General features: G+C 37.3%; 1 protein-coding gene across 2 annotated transcripts in view; it reads right to left on the bottom strand.

Moving 5' to 3' along the window:
- The window catches only part of LOC119775647, a 33217-nt gene extending 11187 nt beyond the window's left edge, over positions 1-22030 (bottom strand). Inside the window, exon 1 of one of the 2 annotated variants that reach the window (XM_038273717.1) lies at positions 21908-22030. The gene's annotated coding sequence lies outside the window, so the exon portion shown is untranslated. Of the gene's footprint in view, positions 1-15953; positions 16097-21907 lie in introns of those variants that run through there. The other variant, XM_038273710.1, reaches the window with a different exon arrangement.
- Between the last annotated feature and the right edge of the window lie 1417 nt (positions 22031-23447).

Below are 23447 nucleotides of genomic sequence, written 5' to 3'. Positions count from 1 at the left end.
GAGTTCTATTATTGTATCTTACAATATGCTTACATTAGATTACATATATATGTATGCTTCCCATATTTCAAATGAGAACAATTCACCACACAAACTTAACTAAATTTATGTTCTCTGTGTTAGGATCCGGGGCTTTGCCAACCAGAGGGCGCCGTGGATCCATGCCTGGGGAGTTTGGGCTCAGCATGGACAGCTGTTTTCTATCTGCTGATTAAGGAAGCTTTCCCTATATAAGCTGAGTGTGAACTCCCCTCTGTGCTGGATCGTTGTGTTTCCTGTGCCACCATGCCTTTCTGAACTTGAAACCTGCAGTTTCCGTGTGTTCCAATAAATATTGGACTTTTAATCCTCCCTCTGTGTCTGTGAGTCTGCATTTGGGCTAGTAAAACCATTGCATCATGACAGAACGATCCAACCAACAGACTAGCCCAGCAGACTCCTTCTACGCGCTCCTGGAGAGCCCGCTCTGTGCCGTCTGGAGACCCCTGAGCCCGCTCTGTGCCGTCTGGAGACCCCTGAGCCTGCTCTGCGTCTTCCAGAGACTCCGGATGTGGAGCCACAATCGGTGGTTCCCTCTGTTCCTGAGGTGGAGCCACAGTCGGTGGCTTTCTCTGTTCCGGATACGGAGCCGCAGTCGGCGGCTTCCTCTGCTCTGGATGTGAAGCCGTAGTGGGCGGACCTGTTTGAGCCTGTTGCAGAGCAGCGGGAGCGGAGACGGTGTCCTTCTCGGGGCTTCTTGCTGAAGCGGAGTCAGTGTTTCTCCCGGTGCTTCCTGCTGAAGCGGAGGTGACGCCCTCTTCCAAGGCCCCTGCAGCTTCTGAGACTCTGCTCTGCTGCCGGTTCCATGGCCGGCCACCTAAGACTCGTCCTGGCATCCCTGGTTCGCCCTTCGCCCTCCATGGGCGAGTTGTTTTTTTTTTCTTTGGGGCGTCTGGAATCCGCCCTTGAGGGGGGTGGGGGGGTGGGGGGGGGGGCACTGTTAGGATCCGGGGCTTAGCCCACCAGAGGGCACCGTGGATCCATGCCTGGGGAGCTCGGACTCAGCATGGACAGCTGTTTTCCATTCTGCTGATTAAGGAAGCTCTCCCTATATAAGCTGAGTGTGACCTCCCCTCTGAGCTGGATCGTTGTCTTACCTGTGCCACCATGCCTGTCTGAGCTTTGAACCTGCAGCTTCTTGTGAGTTCCAATAAATATTGAACTTTTAATCCTCCCTCTGTGTCTGTGAGTCTGCATTTGGGCTAGTAAAACCATCGCATCATGACACATGACTTTTTCTTGTCATAGGATCTTCATTTGGTCTGTTCCTGTTTCACTGTGGCATCATCTTGGAGATAAATATCAACAAGGCTGCTGCCATTAACACATTTGGTGATAGATGGCAGTGTTTGGCCTGTTTTTTAGTTTTTAGTCCCGTCTCTTTCCTAGAAATAGCCATGGGCTCAGCTTTTAGTTTGACTAATGTTCTCTCTTTCATTCCTTTAACATGAAAAAAACTGGTTCAAAGCTTGTCTGCTCAAATGTTTCTTTCCAAAACAGAGCCGCCTGTAAAGCTAGTTTACCATTACTTTCTCCGACATATTAAATATTTACGGATCAGTGCTTCTATGTTTCCTTTTTATGTTTACCTCTCTCTCCTTGAACGCCCAGTTGATCTTGTCAGAAGTGAACAGCTGCCACTCGGGGCTTACCAGTGTAGCATAGGAGCCCAATGGCAGACAGAACCGACAAGTTCACTTGAAGATAATCAGAACTCATTATCATATCATCAGCCGTTTTAAGGAAGTCTATGAATTTACCTCTCCGGGAATGACTAGGCAAACGGGATACTCCTGTTTTTAGCTTTTCCCAAAACTGGGCCACTTTATACTTCCTCCTGAATACATCTGCATCCTATGGATGGGTAATATGCCTTAATATATTATTCAAAAGAAAAAAAAAAAAAGGTCTTTGACAAAGAAGTTGTCAGATAAGGAAAGCAACAAAACAAAGAATAACTATGACATTATCTTTCCAAGCTTAAGCGCACTTTGAGAGCAGAAGCTTGTCTGCTCAACTGTTTCTTTTCAAGACAAAGCCGCCTATAAAGCTTCATCACGGCCTCACACTTGTTTTTCACCAACCCTTTCCCTGTTCAAGGAAGTCTATACATTAACCTCTCTGGGAATGACTAGTCAAACAGGATACTCCTGATATTTCTCTTGGTGAACTACATCATGAAGTCAAATACGACCTCTTTGTTGTTGTTGGTTTAACCGTCTTGTTACACTTGTGGTGTTATGTTGGTTCAATTCAATGTAATGCTACATTTGTGGCATGAGGTTAATTGTTAGAGTTGACCATCAATGGACCCAACGTTGCTGTTATGTGAAGCCCAACTAACACAGCATTGTTAATGCAGCCTGATATGGCTGTGAGCTGCCTACCATGATCCTCACCTACATTCAGGGTATTCTCTTTTTGGATAGTTCTTGGGAGTCAGTAGCAATGACCCAGTAGTTGTCTCTGCTCTGTTTATTCTATGTAGCAACACTGAGTCTTTACACAGGCAGGAACTTGAGTGTTGTTTCTCTACTTGTAAATTAAATAATGAGACATGGGAAGCAACAGATCTCACATTGTATATGAAGATAAATAAAATAAATATATTAATGCAATAAAGGGAAAAGTAGGTTCTTTTACAAGCAACATGATGTTTAGTGAGTCTAAATTCATGGGAGGAAAAAATGTTATAAGCCATTATAATTATTAATCAATTAGCATAGCCAGGGGCGGATCTAGAAAAATATTTATGGGGTGGCAAGAGGGGGGCAGGAATTTTTTAGGGTTGGCAACATATGGCATTTGTTTACACTGAATTTAATCACAGTTATCACAGTTTGGTGAGAATAGTATGCACAGTACTAGTGTTTCATGTGAAGCAGTTCATATTAATAATACATTGTACAATGTGATCTCACTTAATAGGAGATAGAAGAATGATAACACTACTTCTAGAGGGGCATTATCACAGGAAAGGTATTAAGGTAAGACACAGGTGCTGAGTAGTAGATGTGTGAGATTGACTGTCAGAGAGGCAGCTTTGCAGCATTTGCACAAGAAGAAACCATAGAAAGAAAAAGTTACCCATCAGAGATCTATGGACTGAGCTGTACTAAAGTGAGCAGAAATACACAGTAGAAATAAATGGGTCAAGGCACCCGAACAAGGTACTGGACATCTATGTATTGTTGACTCTGAACACACATTTACCCCATTTGTTCCTCAGTAACTTGACATACAGCAGTTAAGGCAACATGAAAGGGACATTTCATGCATGTAAATATGCTGTAAATAGAGCTGTATACGGAGGACCAACTCTGCCATATTTAAAAATAAATACAGAAATAAATAAATGCTCAATAAATAAATAAGCATACAATTAATTGCCACAAAAAATACAATCAACAAATAAATGGGATTAGAAATTATATTATAATGGCAGGCAGAAATGTAAAAAGGGCAGGCAGAAAGAAATAACGGCGGAGAAATAACTAAGGTAAAAAATACAAAGGAAGAAGAAAACAGACAAAAATATTATAACATGCACATAAATAAATACTTAAAAATATAAGTAATTAAAAAATGAAGTTGAAGATAATAAATGACAAAAAAATAAATAAGGTAAATATTAAAAAGGCAAAGAAATAAAGAAGCCAATTAAAAGAGTTATATACCTTTATGACTAGCTGTATAATTTAATTTATACTTACATTTATTTGTTGTTTGTATTTTTGGTGGCAATTAACTGTATGCTTATTTATTTATTGAGCATTTATTTATTTCTGTATTTATTTTTAAATATGGCAGAGTTGGTCCTCCATACTGCTGTATCAACAAATCAACAAAAAGGCAGGTACTGTATGTTACATCAAAATCTCCACAAATCTGAAAAGAAGCAACATAAAAATAAATTTTGCTTGTGAGTAGGTTCATACAGGTAATTACTGGATAGTTTCATACTATATATACAGAAAAGAAACAACAACACTGCTTCATATTAAGCAGGATTTACACCAGTATCACATTTTAACTTTTAACACTTTTGGTTTTATTGAAGGAAATATCAGATTTTCTCAGGTGCCAAAACAAAATGTAGCAGCTCTGTAAAGGCTCACCAGAGAGCATAACATAAAGTTAACATGACTATAACAGCTGAATGCGGTGATTTCTATGTTGCTCAGCAAAATGCTTCACAACTTTATTTAGATCCAATGCCTTTGTGCGTTTTGATTTGAGTACAACCAAACTAGATAGTCTCTTTTCTGTCATAGTTGACCGCAAATATGTCTTTATGAGCCTGAGACGTCAGGCCTAACTAACATCATAGTTAGAGAAATAACGTTCTGCAACCTGATTTTTATCATCTCAAAATCAACATTGCAGCTACGCTAGCAACATTGTGCTTCCATTATGATTTAATTTCTCGATAGATAGTTAATCAATTTTTATCTGTTTCATCCCGTTTCTCCTCTCCCCATCACTCCTGGCTCCCTCGCTTTGCCTCATTCGGTTTTCAAAACAATCAGTCTCAGTCGCTCTCGCGCCATCTCGTGCTGCATTCACTGCAGTCCGACATTAGAATTTAGCGGTCGTAATTCTCAAATGATCCATAATTTATAAGCCTCGCCACCCCTACCGCCAACTGGGGTGGCAGCAGGGGTGGCAAGGCTGTCATTTAGGGTGGCATTTGCCACCCTATGCCACCCCAGTAGATCCGCCTATGAGCATAGCCAAATGTTCATTTGTTTCTTTTTGTGAAGCTTGACAAAAAGCTCTATTAAAATGTAGTCTGCAGACAGTGCTCATCATCTAACAAATTCACTTACAGCTGTTCTTATAGCAGTCTGTATACAGTCATAGCTTTGATAACTTTAGCAGGAGTAAGACTTAAACTTAGACATTTATTGTCATTTTGTATGCCCAGAGCGTATACAAAGGGAAATTTCGTTGTGTATAGCTCTCATGACATTTCCATTTCTTAAAGTGCAGTGATCAGACACTCTGCAAGACACTGACCATCTAACTTCAGCCATTTATGTGGTGGTAATACTCTAAAAGCGGGTTTGCCTCTACAGAAAATTGAACAGAGTATTGCAGGTAGCACAAAGATTCATACATGCAAGTTGAAGGAATGCCAGACTCTCACTAAACACAGCTGCAGACAGTAGCTCTCACTAGAGCAGGCTCTTCCTGCTGCTGATCCAGCTGCAGAAACAACACTCAAGACAAAAATAGATAATGTACACCTCAGGCTTTTTCTGAGCAAAACTGGTTATCAGAGCATGTAAATTTCCCTTTCTCCATCCAGTAATGTTTCTATGTACATAATATTGCCTTTAAAGGGTTGTGTTATATTGATCTAAACTGTTTGAAATGTTCCACATTGTATTTATATGTTTGAACATGATCAGGAATATCTTATAAAACAAGTATTTCATAACGTTCTCCAACTTAGCGATGCATCTACGTTTTCACATAAGATGTACATAAAAAGAAATAAAAGATTAAAAAGACTTACCAAAGAGCTACAAAACACCCAGTGCGATACTTGACACATAAGTAACATATCCTGATGATATCAAGGATCTATATTTACTTCCTGGTTAAAACAAATCACACCAAAATGTCTGCAGGATGTGTGACGAAAACCAGTACAGGGTAAATAGGATTTTCAAAAAAATTAAGTAATAATCAAAACAGATAACTCCACAAAGGCGAGTTGTCCTGTATTATTTTTTTATTTTGCAGGCAAGATTAAAAAGTGCTTTGTTTTTGAAAGAGGGACCACTGATTGAAGAACATAGTTACCTTATATATATAAAATGTATTGAAGTAGATGTAAATGTTGACACTCTGCAAAGAGCATTAATAAGCAAACTAGTTTTGACGGTTTTTCAAATCACCCTGAAAGCTATGTGCGTGGCAACATAAGCTGTTAAATACTACTGTATATCTTATCTCCCCAGCCAGTACTACTTGTCAATAGAGGCATTCAACAGTGCACTACTTTTTTAATGTAAATATAATAACTGAAATACAAACTTTGTTGCATATGTTCATTTTACAGACAAACATCTTTCAGATGACCAGAAATTTCTATGGCCTAACGATGACCCTTATCCAGAGATGGCAAAAGTACTCACTTTCCGTACTTGAGTAAAAGTACAGATACTTGTGTTAAAAAATACTCTGGTAAAAGTGGAAGTACTGATTAAACTTCTTTACTCAAGTAAAAGTAACAAAGTACAGGCTTGTAAATTTACTTAAAGTATAAAAGTAAAAGTAGAAACCAATTTTTTTCATGCCGTTGCCTACATTTTAAATGGGTGTCTGCCAATAGGACTAGATACTATGCTAACGCCACTGCCATCAAGCTGCAATGATTTGCCGCCAATGAATAACACCGAATCTGTCGATTCATCTTGTAGTGGTGCGTCAAATGCAACGTAGATTCCCATCCAATTAGATTGAATTTGGTATTGATGACGTGAAAAATAATAACGATAAATCCATTCAAATGATTCAAAACTAAAGTAACGAGCCAATTTTTTAAAATGTAAGGAGTAGAAAGTACAGATATTTGTGTAAAAATGTAAGGAGTAGAAGTAAAAAGTCGCCATAAAAATAAGTAGTAAAGTAAAGTAAAAATATCAGAAAAATCTACTTGAGTACAGTAACGAAGTATTTGTACTTCGTTACTTCCCATCTCTGCCCTTATCCCAACCATTAGTATGCTGGAAAAAATACTGGGTTATATTATCTACCCAAACACTGGGTTATGGAGTTGTTCACCCATTTTTTTGTTTTTTTATCATATGTTGTGTTATTTTCTTTTTTGCAACCTATGTGCTGGGTCAAAATGTCTTTGAATTCCATCAACCCAACATGCATTAGTTAACCCAGCACCTGTTGTTTTTGCTTTGAACTCATCACCTGGAAAGACATATTTTACCTTGGAACACAGCATGACAGTGCCAAGCTGCATCTCTATCCACCATTAGCTCACTTTGGGGAACCTGACTCACCATCTTCGTGGCAAGTCTTCAATAAAAGGGCTGCACACAAAACATATGCACACATGGATACAACTTTTCTGTTTTATCATCTGGGAATTAACTGAATTAGTATATAATTTACATGAGTGTTGGGTTGAGATTATTTTAATTTTCTTACCTGATTGTCCAGCCAGTAGAGCAATCTGCCCAATACTAGCCTGCTAATTTGCTATCTACTATTGGTGGGAACATAATCCCTTTGTTTTTTTTTTTTTTAGAAGTTAGATCGAGTTAAACTATTCTGCATAAATTCCAAGCTTTTAATCGGTTTTCTTAAAGTAACCTTCAAGTCTGTGTATGTGGAGCTGGGAGAAGCTGTGCAGCTTGTTTCTGATAAATTGTGGCCTAGGTAACTTTGCTTTTTCTTAGAGCTCTTTATAAAAATTTTACAGAATACTTTCTAAACTGCAGAAAAACAAAAGCAGTGGGAAAAACAGCTTAGCAGCGCTACATTTTTTCCGTTAATCATGCACCGTTTTTGTTCTCCATGTGTGTATGTTCATCAATGTGCCCTATGGTTTCATTCAAATGAGCAGAGACGGCTAATAATAATGCATGAAGAGATAACCACCTGTTTAATGTTCGTTTATTATGTTGTTCTTACTTGTAGCTCCAAATATTGTGGTGATTTGCCTTTTTAGTATTTAATCAGGTGAGATAATAATAATATATGTTTGGAAGGGATTTTGATTGTATTATATCCCTGTTTTAGATTAATGTAAGATTGAATGACCAGATGACACTAATAAACACTATCGTTTGATTAATTTTATTAATCTAAGGAAATAGGAAAGGCACGTTCCTGGATTTTACACTTCTTTTTTTTTTATCATAAAAGTAAAAATATAAATATGTAAAAATGGATGAAAGCATCACTGTCCCTGTTTTCTATTTTCATTTTGATGATATGTATTTATTTTTATCTATGAGTTGGAAATGTCCCCCGGTTGGATTTTACAAAGTTCCATTTCAAGCATAGAGAGCTTGATTAAATTAAACTAATTTAATTAGATAATTAATTAAATCTCACATGATAAAACAGAAAAGCTGTATCCATGTCTTCTTCCATGATAACAGCAAAGTGGCTAGATAGATCGCCAAACAACCAACTACTGTAACGGGTTCTTGACCAGGATATTCCTGTTTTTAGCTTTTCCACAAAACTGGTCTGCTTTATACTTCCTCCTGAACACATCTGCATCCTAGGGCTAGCCGATATGCCTTAAAAAATCTAATCTCTGATTTTTCCCCGACCAAACCCAAATAATCTATTTATTTCTTGCTCATGTTAAATAATAAAAATAATAAGTGATGAACATTACTTTAAAAAATTGCTTTTATTTCAATCTTGCCTTGGGAGACGACATTAGTGTAAAAGGGAAAGGAAATTCAACCTGAGAAAATTTTCACAAAAAAAATATGAAAAAGCAAACTAAATGTATGCAGCTAATGGTATCACTCAGAGAGCTAGTTCTTCAGTTATAAATACACATCTGAGAACAAAAGTAAGGATGTAATGTCAGCTTTACCTATGGAAGCCCAGGAAGTGCATTGGTGGAAAATAATATCCTGATTGTTCCAAAATGAAATATTCATAAACAGAAAATTTGATTATAGCCCAACTCCACTGCATACCAATATGTTGGTATTATATTTACATAAAAAAAGTAGTGCACTGTTGAATGCCTCTATTGACAAGTAGTACTGGCTGGGGAGATAAGATATACAGTAGTATTTAACAGCTTATGTTGCCACGCACGTAACTTTCAGGGTGATTTGAAAAACCGTCAAAACCAGTTTGCTCCTTAATGCTGTTTGCAGAGTGTTGACATTTAAATCTACTTCAATAATTTTTTTTTATATACATAAAGTAACTAAGCACGGCTTCTCCCAGCTCCACTTACACAGACTTGAAGGTTACTTTAAGAAAACCGATTAAAAGCTTGGCATTTAGGCAGAATAGTTTAACAGGATCTAACTTCTAAAAAACAAAAAAACAAAAGGGATTATGTTCCCACCAATAGTAGATAGCAAATTAGCAGGCTAGTATTAGGCAGATTGCCCTACTGGCTGGACAATCAGGTAAGAAAATTAAAATAATGTCAATCAAACACTCATGTAAATTATAAACTAATTCAGTTAATTCCCAGATGATAAAGCGGAAAGTTGTATCCATGTGTGCATATGTTTTGTGTGCAGCCCTTTTATTGAAGACTTGCCACGAAGATGGTGAGTTAGGTTCCCCAAAGTGAGCTAATGGTGGATAGAGATGCAGCTTGGCACTGTCCTGTGACGTCCCCTACTGTGACTGAATGATTGGTAAAGTTGGATAGATGGTTTATCCATGATGAGCAGTCACATTTAGGAGGCCTCCAGGTGGGAGTGAGAGTAGATTAATTTGGCCTTATTAGGTTTATAGGCTTAGGTTATCTAGTCTAAGGTAACTTAAAATAATGTGCGCATAGGAAACTAAAACAGCTTTCCTTTAATTAGATGAAACCCAAATTGTAGTTAAATGCTGAAACTGTGGTCTTGAGTGAGAACATTTGGTCTGTGAAGTTTTGATTGTGATTACTTTTGATCCCTAATTAATGATACATCACTAATTATAGATGCTCTCTGAGTCACTTGTCCTTCGAAGATGTGTCGCTTCCTGTGTTTTAAGTTACCTGTAAAAACGGTAACTTATCAGGGGGAGTTGTTAGGTTTATTCTTTATACATCATGTGCATTGTTACTTTGCTAGCCAGATTAGACAGAGTAGAAGGCCTTCCTTCACATTGTGGATGTCACGGTGTGTACGGAGGTCATCTAAGGCCCCGTCCACACGAAGCCAAACCCTGGCCTAAACGCACACATTTTTCACCAAACCAGCCTCTCATCCATACGAAGCCGGCGTTTCGGGGGTCTGTAAACAATCTTTTTTTTATTAAGCCTTTAGAGTGGGAAGATTTTGAAACGGCGTTTTCGCGTTTCCATCTTTAAGCTCTAACCGCATTTTTTTTCTTACACGCATGCGTCATAGCGTCGCCTCTAAACACGCATGCGCGAAACAGTATCACAACAACAATGGCGCCGTACTGTGTTGAATGGTTGCTGCTCATGCTACTCATTCTGCTGTCGGGCTTACAACAGAATCTTCTTCTTCTGGAATATCTCCAGGAAGAACAGAGCAATATCGACGACATAGTTCAGCACCTGAATTTGACTGAACCACGAAAATGGACCCGCAGGGCAACCATGTATAAATATTAGTGCGCATGCCCAACATTTTGTCGCCTATTTTTGCTTTGGCACCACAGCGCCACTTACAGGCCTGGCATACATTTTGCAGCGTTTTCATGCATTCGTGTGGACGATCACATTTATTTTAAGTCTCTGTCTTTACGACAAACCTTCTGGGAAATATTAGCGTTTCGTGTTCGTTTTGACTTCGTGTGGACGGGGCCTAATCAAGACAGCCTTCGTGTCTTTAAGAGTACACAGGATATGGGCACATCTTGGAGCCGGTCTGATAGGAGAGCTCTGTAACCCTGAAGCATAGAAACAAGCTGCATGGAGTTCAAGACATGGATGGCGTGTCAGTTTCTGATACGGACAGCTAAGCATCCACATGATGCAACACAAAGACTCTTGAGCTATAAGAAGCAGGTGATGACCTTCTTCGGAGCTCAAACTTTGCCGGACGCTCGCGGACGTGATTTTTGAGCCCACAGCTGTGCAAGCTCTAAGCATTTTTCTCTGTCCTGTAACGACCTGATCTGGAATAAACTCTGTTACTTTTTTACTCCTGTTTTTATAGTCCTTTTTATATGGTTTTACCCAGTTTGAGTTAAGAGTAGTAAATAACTTGCTCCCAGGAAAAGAACCGGTGAGGAGGCCCCCGGGGCGCTACAGCCTTCCTTCCAAGGGGACAAATCCTTCTCATTTTAACATGGTATTGCAGGCTAACAAAGAACCCAAACGACCCCCATTCCTAAGGGGCGGACCCGTTCTTCTGGTTCAATTTGCATGTTTTCTAAGCCTAAACAAGGCTTTGATTTTGGTCCACTCTATAAAGCCTCAAACTCAACACAATTTCTGACATTTTTATTTAAAAAAGATTCCTGGATGGGAAGCGAAACGTCTACAAACTTGGAAACAAAGTCCAGTGGATTGTTTTTTTGTTTTTTTTTTACTTTTTTGGCCTGTCCACACTTTGGCAGCTAATTCATATGGGCATTACTTCTGTTGCTACTTGATCTGTTCCAGAGGCACGATCAGGACCATCAGCTCATTTGCACATGCACAACCAGATATACATCTGGGTTTCAATAAAAAATGTCATTATGGTACTAAAATTACTTATTTATATCCTTAGATCACTAAAGAATGCTTTAACAAATTTCTTATGAGTTTTCTAAGAAATTTTGATGCTATTTACATTTTCCCAGTTAAACTGCTTGTCTGACATCATTGGTGTCATGTCAAAAAAAGAAGCACAGGAAAAAACAGGTGTGAACTTGTGTTGGGGGTTGAGACTTCCTGTTTGGGCCTTCCTATGTTTAAAACACCTGCACACCCATGTATGGCAGTTTTGGCAGACAAAGGAAGAGACTGGCTTCCATCAAGCATGTTTTAGCTCATGGTTTAATCACCATATACACAACTGGTAAGAAGAAAATAAAGTTAGCTATTATTATGATATTGTTTAATAAAACAAAAGTTGAAGCTGAGTTAGAAGATATTGTAGTATGACTTGTGGCCTGGTAATATTCAGTTTATTTGTGCTTATGGGTGAGCCACAGTGAAAATGTTTGATTTAAAAATATTTTTTTTTTTTACTAATTCAGTTTCTGTTGATCAAATTGTTTGTTTTAAACTAATCCGTGTATCATTCGTTCTTTCTATTTTCAATTGCCAATCAAAAAACAAAAAATAAAAAATTGACTGGTTATTTTGTTATTTGTTTTTTATGGTTAAACCAAAAACGAAAAAAGGATTTGTTTTTCATATATCAATTCTAAGCTCAGATCAAGAATACGAAATGGAAAAACGGACAGCAACGCAGAATTTGATTTTAATATTTAATCGGTACAGTTTACATGACCCGGAAGTTTGGTGGAGCGTTAGCTAAAAAAACAATTGGCTTACTCCCACCACGTTCGATCAAACTGCACCAGATAAGGCAGTCGGACCTATCAGCCATGGACAGTTACGTTTTATTTCGAGGATCCAAGCGTGTGACTCTTGAGGAGGACATGACAACGGAGAAAATTTGCAGGATTTTCCAGGTATAACTTTTTTCTTGAAACTTTTCTGTGCACTGTACTTTTAACTAGCAACAACAAACAGCTTCTCGATCAACATAGTGTGTGGTTCTAGCGTCGCCATGGTAGCCACTTCATTACCCCAACTGCTGCGCAAAGAGCTATTTCCGGGTCACGTAAACTGTACCGATTAAATATTAAAAACAAATTCTGCGTTGCTGTCCGTTTTTCCATTTCGTATTCTTGATCTGAGCTTAGAATTGATATATGAAAAACAAATCCTTTTTTCGTTTTTGGTTTAACCATAAAAAACAAATAACAAAATAACCAGTCAATTTTTTATTTTTTGTTTTTTGATTGGCAATTGAAAATAGAAAGAACGAATGATACACGGATTTAAACTAATACACTTCTGTTTCTCAATTTGTTTGAAAGGTTTTCAACCTAAATCACAGTCCTAGATCCCAAATAAAAACACAATGGAAAAGGATTTGAGTTGTGCCTAGCGTGGTTCTTTGTGATGACCAGCCGTTTTCAAGTTTGGGCAGGAGCTGAAGCTAGAAACCCCACATAACTTGGCAGTTGAGAAGCAGTCGCAGTGGAGACGGGGATAAAAGGCCTGAACTCAAGGAGGCTATCGACCAGCAACCAGCAACAATAGCAGAGGAAACTCTCGAAAGGGAGTAAAACAGCTAAAACAAGAAAGAGCAACTGCTAAAAGCGCCTTCACCAAACAAGCCAACTTCCTGAACTGGGCCGCAGAGAACATGAGCAAGAGTGAGTTACAAGGGGTACTTAAGATGCTCACCTATTACATGAGGTGTGTCAGTGAAACAAATGTTGTTTATCATGCTGGCCTACGGGCAAATATTGAGGAAGCTGGAGAAGAGGAAGAGTAAGCAAAATGAAGCAGACAGGTGCCGGCAGACCTGGAAAAGACAATGGGGGACTGTAATAAAAGGCTGAAGGAAGTCAGAGAAATAGTCCAGCTCTGGTCCAGATATGGGGAAGATGAGGTTAAGTCTGCAATTCAGAAAGCAGAGGCAGCCTGAGGTAGAGGTGGTGAAATCCCAATCTATGCAGTTAAAGAACTACGAGTAGTTGGTGCACCTAAACCTACTAGTCCAATATGCAACTACAACCCTTTCAGCATGGAAAAAATGGATCACAGAGGAACAGATAGCAGGTCTGGATGGCAGAGTAAAGGGACTTAAAACTCTGATTAACAACCTAGAAGCCAAAGGGGCAGAATTCCTTATAGCACTTAAGAGTTGCAGAAATAGAAATTGGAGAAAAGCTTCCTGATGTAAATGCACAAGTCACACAGCCAATTCAGCCACCAGTACTCAGAATCAAACCAAACTGTCTTCCCAAATATTATGGAATCAAGAGGAACTTCCATCAGTGGAGGAGAGACTGGGAGAGTTTGCAAAGGCAGGGAGAGCCTACTGGTTCAGCCGAAGCAAAGAAGATCCAGCTCCTGGAGAGTGTTGAGGAGAAGATAAATAGGGACCTGCGGCTGTGACAATATAGCTGAGGAGATGTTCAGAGTGCTTGAGAACAGGTATGGGACACAAGACCACAATTGCCTTGGAAATAATTGAGGAACTGGAAAGATTTCCTGCATTAAAGTCAAATCAGCCAAGGAAAACAATTGATTTAATACAATCTGTAGAGAAGGCCCTCAATAATCTAACAGAGCTGGGGGATTTAGGAGCCCTCAAGAACCCTCTGGTCATTAAATCCATAGAAAGCAATTTACCAGACAGCATGAAGAAGGACAGATACACAGAGAAAAGGTTTTCTTTGGCAAGAGGTTCAAAGAACTAAAGCACAGTGAAAAGTTGGATGCACAGAGTAGTCTAGCAGAATATGATTTAACATTGTTTATCTGCATTTTATTTGTTATTTTCTTTAGGTTACACACTTTATACCCTAATGTTAACATGGGGGGGGGGTAAAACTAAGAAAGTACGCTCCTGAAAGTGGCGTAGGATCCCATTTCCAGGTCAGATTGGGCACAGACGAGTGATAAAACAGAAAGGATTTTAAGGCATTTATTTTCTCAGGAAAAACATTATTAACCTTAAGCACATTCTAGTTTAGAACGCTTACTATTTTTTCTGAGGGAAAATGTAATTTAGGTCTTTTTTAAGAAATAAAATTGAGGGCGACCCGGATGTATATCTGGTTGCGCATGCGCAAATGAGCTGATGGTACGGATCGTGCTTCCGTGACGTATCGGGTAGTGACAACTTCTAAACAATAACATTAACCTTTCACTTTAATAGCATTCCAATGATCCAAATATACTTGTATGCATTTGTATACATTTCCCTTTATGGAATTCAGTTCATGTTCTCTTGTCCTTAAGAATTTGAAAACTGGCTGGAAGGTCAGCCTATTTTAATGCTTTAGGAAGAAAATAGATTTCTAATAAAATGTGGATGAACAGTGTTCGATTTTAAGTGCAAATTAGAAGAAAATTCTTAAGTGGCATTTATTTTAAACTTACTTTTAATAATGATTGTAAATGTGATAAGGAGAAAAAACTTCTACATATCTCTATACCTTATGGTAAGATGTTTCCATAAACAAGGAACTTATCATGAGGTGTTTGACTTATTCTCAAATGTTGCTTACAACTTTTGTTTTTCTTGACAATGTGACATTAAAAAGGCTTGACATAATTGTATAGTTCAATAAAGCAAAGGAGGAATAGTAAATGGAGGATTCTGCCAACAAATCAATAAATCAGAAATCATTTTACTTCTCCTTTTAATGGGTTAAAACATCATCTGAATGAAACAAACCAACATGCAGACCCAAAGATAGTGAAAAAACCTTCATCTAATTAAAAGGAACAACATTCATAGTTTATTGCTTGGCGGAAAAGATAATTCAGGGTCAAAGTCAAGGCTGCTGCAAGTTTCCTCTTTTTATTTCCACTGAAACAAGGGATTCGTTGTACCTTTTAAACATTCTAATGATGATTATCAGCCGTTTCCAGGAACTTTATATATTTATCTCTCTGGGAATGAATAGTCAAACAGGATAGTCCTGTTGTTACAAAACCTGAAACTACCCAGACTTTCAACATTTGAGAATTCATTTCAATTACTTCTCCAAGACGAATTTAAAGATAAAATCATCTCAATTATTCTTTTTTAGGTAGTTTTTTCTCAACTCCTACTTACATTTTGCTTGTTTTTTTTCTAATTTGAGCCTCATAATGTAGGGCTAGAGAAAGGTTTTTCAAAAATATTTTTCCTTGAATGAGGGTTTCTCTTCCTAAGGCTACATAAATCCAAACAAACACATTTTGAGCTTTTGCATGCTGCTAGAATTTGATAGATTAATATTTAGTTTGGATTAAATTCTAGTCATTGTTTTGTATTTCACAGTTAAATTTCGTTTCCACTTACATTTATCTATAAAAAACAAGAAGCCCCTACATGCAGTCTTTTGTTTTATTGTGGATTATTCAACATACACATTTTAATCTTAAATTTGAAAATTAAAGTTTTCATCTTCAAAGGTAATTTTTCCTTCATTTCTTTTTTTTAAAGGTTTTTAAATGTAACCAAAGGATGAAAATGTGTGCTTACCACTTCTCTTGGATCCTTGCAATCTTCTACTTTTAAGCGAGACCCTCATTCCACCAACCCTGAGGAGTGTATGATAGCTCCTCTCTAGGCAAAGCTACTAATGAGTGTCTAATTTCAGTGAGTTTGAAGTCATTACAGGACCATTAGTGGTGGTTAAACTCCCTTAGAGAGTGTTTTAGTAGCACATCTAGGCCACACCCACCACATTCACTGTATCCTGATGTCTGATCTTGTTACATTGGCTTTTAGTCTTACAGTACGAGGGCGGAGATAGACGCAGGGGGAGGTACACTGGCCCCCCCCATAAAAATCTGATTGCCCCGACCAGATGACTGACCGTTACAGCACCTGTTCACTCCTGTATGTTTGGTGCTATGCACAGGTGGGCCAAAAGGGCCAAAACTATTCACTTAAGAGAAAGTAACTTAGGTAAAACAATGATACAAATACAAGTTGTCCAAGTGTCCATTTAGGGTATAAGATAAAATATTTTCCTATTCCCAAATAAAGAAATTACTTTGCCAGATATGCATTTGCAACAGGAAAACAACATCAATATGTTGCATGGAAATTAGGAAGGAATAGAAATAAATACAAAATAAAATCCTATTAAAAAACCTGTATTTATAAAACTGGAGCTCCTCTGTGTAACTCCCTTAAAATCCAATTTAAAATTGATGAATTGGGAACAAAATACAGAACAAAAATTATAGTGAGGTTAACTTACGGTAATTAGTTTTACTTTGTTTTCATCATGACACTTGAGCAGCTTTATGTGAAAAATAGCTGATACAAGGCGACGCTCTACATCCATTCTGTTCCTCCGCTTGGTTTTGATGTTTCATAGCTCAAGGTGGACTCAAACATATAATAAAAAAATAATTTTTGGTTGATAAAAGCTTGTTTAATTTCTTAATTGTGTCCTCACAAAGCAAAACAGATCCCAGCCCTATTTTATTTTTATTACCCAAGAAATAAAATATTTTCATGTACCCTTTGTAATGCACTCACGGACCACTAAGGGTACGCATACCCCGGGTAGGGAAACACTGGAGCAGACAAATACACTATTCATCTTCCTTTAAAGAGTTTATGATAATATGGGGTTCCATTGGTGCCAAAAATATGTTCATGTGTCTATGTTTATGTGTTATGCACTTATGTCCAAGTAAGGTGTATATGTTTTGTAATGCTATGTGTTTATGTTAGGTGTATATATTATGTGCTTATGTCTACATAAGGTGTATATATTAGGTATGTATTCTAGTTTTATGTTAGGTGCATATGTTGGCTGCTGGTGCTTATGTTAGAACTTATGTTAGGTATATTAATGGATTTTTGAGGTTTCCAAGTAATGCAGTGATTTTTTTTCATTTATAATTACTGTTATTCCAAAAAAACAGTTAATGGCTACATAAAAATGTTTGTTTTTATCTAAAAGGAACTATGTATATCTTTTAAATTCACTGTATAAATTTCCCCAAGCCTGAGCTACTTCATAAGTTTATTTTTTTATCTTGGATTTCATTGAATGTTTTCAAGCAAAGTTTGGATCAACCAATTAAAATATTTAATCAATATTTATGGTTGGTGGGAATGTTTATTTCTTTTTATATGACTGCTTTTGATACACCCGGATTTGGAATTTATGTGGAAAAGAATGCAAAAGCTTTGTTAATCTAGAATAAAGTTATGCCAACTCGGCAACCATCCATAACTGATAAGAGCTAGTGGGTGGAACACATCTATATCACAGACTTTGCTGATTCAGCAATAGATGTGAGTCTGACAGGAGCTGATAAAACAGCTGTTCCCAACAAGGCAAATCCAACTGGCCTGAGAGACTAACTTCCCAAGTGTGCCATACCAGGTTAATATGAAAATTCTTTATCACAAAGGCAATTCTAAAAACAAATTCCTTATTTAAAAGCTCCGTTTACTTTATCATCTTCCATTTGTCCTATACCAGTAAACCTGTATGGCCAGGTAAAGTTTCATTTATCGTTAAAGACTAAGGTCATTCTAGTCTTGCAGGTTTACTAAAGCTGCCAAAAGCCTTTGCCAAGTAGTTTCTTTTCCCAAACACAAACACGTTTTATATGAGTATATGTATATATATATATATATATATATATATATATATATATATATATATAAAAAAATAAAATAAAAAATAATATATATATATATACACATACATACACACACACACACACACACACACACATATATATATATATATATATATATATATATATATATATATATATATATATATATATATATATATATATATATATATATATATATATATATATATATATATATAGATGTAATATACAGATACATCAAGATAATCAGGTTCTAAAGAGGATGGGTGTTTAGATAGTTTGTTCTAAAGACTACTTTGCTTAGTAATTTCACATGCTGGTCCTGTACAGAAAAAAAAACCCTTATACTGTACAAGTGGATACCCATATCACAATCTAATTTATAATAACGCATGCTGGGAGTCAGATATTGTAGTTTTCCATCTGACTTCGATTGAGCATAAAACATTAAATAGGTGTAATGTAGCAAACATATTTTCCATTCTGAAAAAAACTATTTGCATCATTTCACTTGTTTTTCAAAGAGAAATAAAGGGTACTGCAGCTAAAAGCAGTGTTGAGGTCGTACATGTCACTGCATTTTATTGGTCCAAAACATATTTGTATCAAGGGTAATCAATCTGTTGGCTTCTGGCAAGATGTATTTTGGTGATCCTGTGAATTCACAGATCTTGCAGAATTTATTTTTTTTTTTTTTAGTTTTTACTGTATGAGTGGCTCGTTTTTATGGACAGTAGGCTGACAGGAAAGGGGTATGAGAGACATATGGGAAAGGACAACAGGCGGGGTTCGAACCCGGGTTGCCGCATCAAGGGCTAAGGCCTCCATACATGGGTCATGTGCGCTAACAACTGTGCCACCAAAGCATGCCCATCTTGCAGAAATTCATCTTGCTTCCAATGGAAGTTTTTAGGTGTACCTATGATATGATCATTTTAAGAATAACTGTAAAATATTCACAAGCAAAGAATAAACGGTGGAAAATATTGTGCAAAGTTGTTCTTGGGGCAAAAATATATGGGAGGGAAATATGTTTGCAAATATGCATGCATTAACATTTACTATAAAATTAAAATCTGAGATGGAGTTGCGAGTATGAGGTATTAATCGTGATCTGTGGAATAAATTTAACTTGAAATTTTAAGTTTAAATTATAATATTTTTTTAATACCATTTCTGATCTTCTCCAAGAAGAGCACAATCCCAGGTTTAGAAGGACTGTATTTAGGGGTACGATACCCATTAAAACTCTAATGGAGAGTTGAAATAAAGGATAGAAGAGGAAAGATTTGGGAAAAGAACAAGGTGTTTCTACTGTCTGGGAAAGGTTATGGGCCTAGTTCCAGGTCTACAACACATGTGGAACTGTTGGACAAACTCACATGAACCCTCAAGCACTCTGCTGAGGGTGTAGAGTTGGTCCACTGTATCCAAGTCAGGAAGTTTGTTTGGCCATTCTAACATCTTAATGTTGTTTATCTGAACTAGTCAGAAGTGGACTTGCTAAGTGCTTTTATATCATTACCCTACTGTATAGGGGATTCAGATTACAAATGGACAGCTGGAGATTCTCCTTCAGGATTTTCTGCTGTATAGCAGAATCCATGGTTCCAAACACATCAATTCACCCAGGAAAACAAACTAGGATTACGTCAAAAAAAGTTGGCTGACAGGTTTTCTCTACCAAATACTATGATGTTTCACACCATACATGTTGGATCAGCACTTATTGTTTATACTTGGAGCTCTCATGGTGTAAAAAAACTGCTGATCTAGAAATTCAGGAAAGCTGAAACTTTGACAAGTGAAGCTACGGTGCTTTGCGGATGTTCTTTGATGACTACCTGATTTAGTCAACAATGACCTCTTAGGAGTATTCTTGGTCAGCTCCATGGGAAATGGCAATTGGGCAGGGGAAGGGTGCATAACCCATGAGCAGTAGCAAGTTTCCTGTGTTTGAGTACCTGGAAACATTTTCTGGAGAGCTGCAGCTAATGATAACTGGTTAAGATAAGAAAATCTTCCTTTATTTTCAACAACTACTTAGGGTATTGTTGGTAATTCTAATCCCAGCTTTTCCAAAACCACCTCCACTCCACTAAACTCCAACCCTCCTCCTCTATTATGATCTGCACTGAAATATACAAATAAGCTTTCCTATTCACACAGTAAAAGTGCAGCTCAAACAGCTGTTCTCACTTCCTGTGACTTAGCTCGAAGTGGGAGACTAGCCAATCACAACAGAAGTCCTGTCATCATTCTTGTTCAGGTTTTCTGTGATAATGATAATGTAAACATTGTGTAATTCAAAAAGCATTCAGTTAGAAACCAGCTGTACCTAATCTTACAGTCAGTTAACTTTAAAGGCTGTTTTGCTTTTAGATGAAGAGAAAATAGTTGACGAACAGCACACACAGAAATAAAAAAGGAGGAGGGGAAATCATTTTACTCAGTTAGATGTCTAACAAGTTGACAGGCTGTAATTACCAATGATCAAACAAATGCCTCTTGGTTGAAAATCTGGTATGGCTTAGTATTGTTGTCAGAAAATTTAGATTTCTCTTCTATTATATATTAATTTATCCTATTTACTCACTATAAAAGTTTTCACTTGGTATGTTTCACTTTCAAGGCCACACCATTCTCTGCGGGATAGTGTTTGTAGATCAAACATTGCTTCTTCCCATAACAAATTAGATTCTTTCTCAAGGTTTATTCATAACATGTTACTGTTTAACCAAAGTGTCTGTAATTTGTTTTGAATTTGACTACTTTTCCATTGTTGTAACTAAAGGGGAATGAACGCTGCTCATGCAGAACAAGGTGTTGATTACCTTTATTTATTTGTTTTTTTTTTATGGAGAAGAAGAGGACTTTGAGTTAATTTTCCAGTATTTGATTTCTAATAATTTTTAAATCTGTTAACAACCTGTTGTTTTGTAAATTAGTTTTTGAAATTTAATTTAAACTGGGCTGACAAAAGATTAATCTCACCGTCTCAAAAAGAAATGGTTAGTTTTGATCCTCCTGCTGACCTCCAGGAACCTCGATGCCAGAAGTCCTCACTCCCTTAACCTTCTAAACGGGGTATTGAGGCTGGAAGACTGCTTCCTCCAGGTGGTACCAACACTTCTGACGAACGCTGTCCTCAGAAAAAATCAGTCAAGGAGAATCCTGCTTTGACAACACAAAATTGTAGTGGGAAAAAGGATTCAACTATTCACCCTAGTTAAATAAGTGGAGATCGATGGATTTCACTCAGTCGGCACATTTATTCATATCTTTGCAAAGAGAAAACAGTTCATCGTACAGCCCTAATGGTAAAGCATACCAACCTTACGCATCAGAAATCAAAATCAGGAAAATTCTGACAGCATCTGTCCATAAGATTGTCGGTTTTCCAGCACAGCTTCAAAGAGTCAGCCTATTAGTTTACTGCAATAAACTAATAAAAACTGACAAACATTACTTCTGAGATAAAATAAAAAGTTTAAAACCTTAGCAACAAACATAAGATTTCTTCAAGTGCAGGGGACCACCTTAACAGAAGTAGTAAATAAAAATAATAGAATAAAAAAACAACATAGGGCTAATTTGATCAAGTTAAAAACTTGCAAACATAATTGCATTACCCGCACATTAAAAATCAACAAATGCAAGTAAAGTCCTATAATTTACTGCATAAAAAGTCCAGGAAAGCTCCTGCAATCCTTGCAATTCAATCTTTACTGATGATTCAATTATGCGCTATTCGAATGCGGCCTGGAAATAAATTAAATCAACACAATTAATATCAATTCTCTTAATAAGGTGCATCATTTTAAAAAGTTTTCACTTACTTACATGAACAGCGTGGGAAATGAGGGCTGTCTGTGTATCCCCTGCGTGTCGGTGGGAGGCTGTGAAAGAATAGATTTATTTCCTGTGGGGGTGCCCTCAGCAGCATACTTCTCCTCCCTCCCTTACCACTAATGATGCCTCGCCTTGCGGAAGAAAGACAGCCCCTTACTCAATGTTATAAAAAGAAAGATAGAAAGGAAAAACTCACTATTAAAACTGGTGATAAAGGTGAACTTTTTTCACGCCACCTTCAGGTCCATTGTTCCGCATTTCCCCCTTTAAGGAGTGACCGGGGACCACGCTGAAGTTAGTCTGAAGTTGATTTAAGGCTCTGTTCGAAAACCTAGGACGTGTCCTCCAAGGACGCGGTCTACCTAGACTGGATCCTTCCAAGTCCTTGAAAATAAACAGACCGGAAGAGTTTAGGCTGTGAATTCGACCAGGTCTACTCTTCGGCGGGTTTTACCGCTGTATGCTCTGTGAACGTTGACACACAAAGCAGGAAAAGAATGAATACAGTATTTATTTCTTTTTTATTGTGAAGTGAACAAAGACTACACTCACAAGAATCCAGAATGGAATAAATGTTCCAACCACCGGGAGCAGGAACAAATAAAATCAAATGTAATGATAGAAACCTTAGTCAGTTAAATAACCTGCTGCTTCTGCACATCGTCTGCACTGATGTTGCTGCTATTTTCAAACATCCATTACTGTAAAAATGTCCATAGCTGCATATTGGTTATTTATTCCCCAGTTTTATATTGTTAAAAGACTTTACAGTATTGTATTGTTTATATTTTAACTCTTCCCTATTATGTTGTTCTTATACATTATTCTAAGGTCCACATTTGTGTGACCATTTTCAATAATCTTTCTGCTGCTGTAAATTTGCCCATTGTGGGACAATAAAGGGATTTTCTATTCTATTCTATAAAAGGGGTAGAAAGATATAAGTAAATCTAAACAATGTATTCATAAAAAATATATCTGCAAAATCTCTAATATTCAACAACAAAAAATACGTAGATAAGCATATTGTGCAAAACAGCAATAAAAAGATAAAAATCCTATCAGATTTATAGCCCCCACCCTGCAGATGTATTAGAATCTGTCCTTAAATTCCAGCCAAACTCATTTACACAGTAACAGATTAAAACCTTTACATAAATCAAACTTTACTGCCACATATCTGACTCAATAACCATTAAAACAACATTTTTTCATTAATCTCAGACGGAACTATTAAATGACTTGTATTATATTAAACTGAACTTCCAAATTTCACCACTGTTCGGCGCCAAGTAACCTTTTACTCTGATCACAGCTTGCTATCTTTATATCCAAGAATACCGAGGATACATCAGACCCATCCTTCAAATCAGGGAAAAAGAAGGACGCATTTTAAGGCCGCATAACGAGGACTCTTGGAATCCGACCAGACCTCGGCGCCGCGCTATGACGTAATCGGCCTTCGAATCCGGTCTTCTAAGGATGCGTCCTAGGTTTTCGAACAGAGCAAATGATTCAAGCTCCGCCGATT

This window comes from Cyprinodon tularosa, unplaced genomic scaffold (genome assembly GCF_016077235.1).
Source record: "Cyprinodon tularosa strain WSP-4 unplaced genomic scaffold, ASM1607723v1 ctg120, whole genome shotgun sequence".
NCBI classification, from domain to species: Eukaryota; Metazoa; Chordata; class Actinopteri; order Cyprinodontiformes; family Cyprinodontidae; genus Cyprinodon; species Cyprinodon tularosa.
The sequence above is the reverse complement of the archived record's forward strand: the minus strand, read 5'-3'. Positions and strand labels throughout refer to the sequence as shown.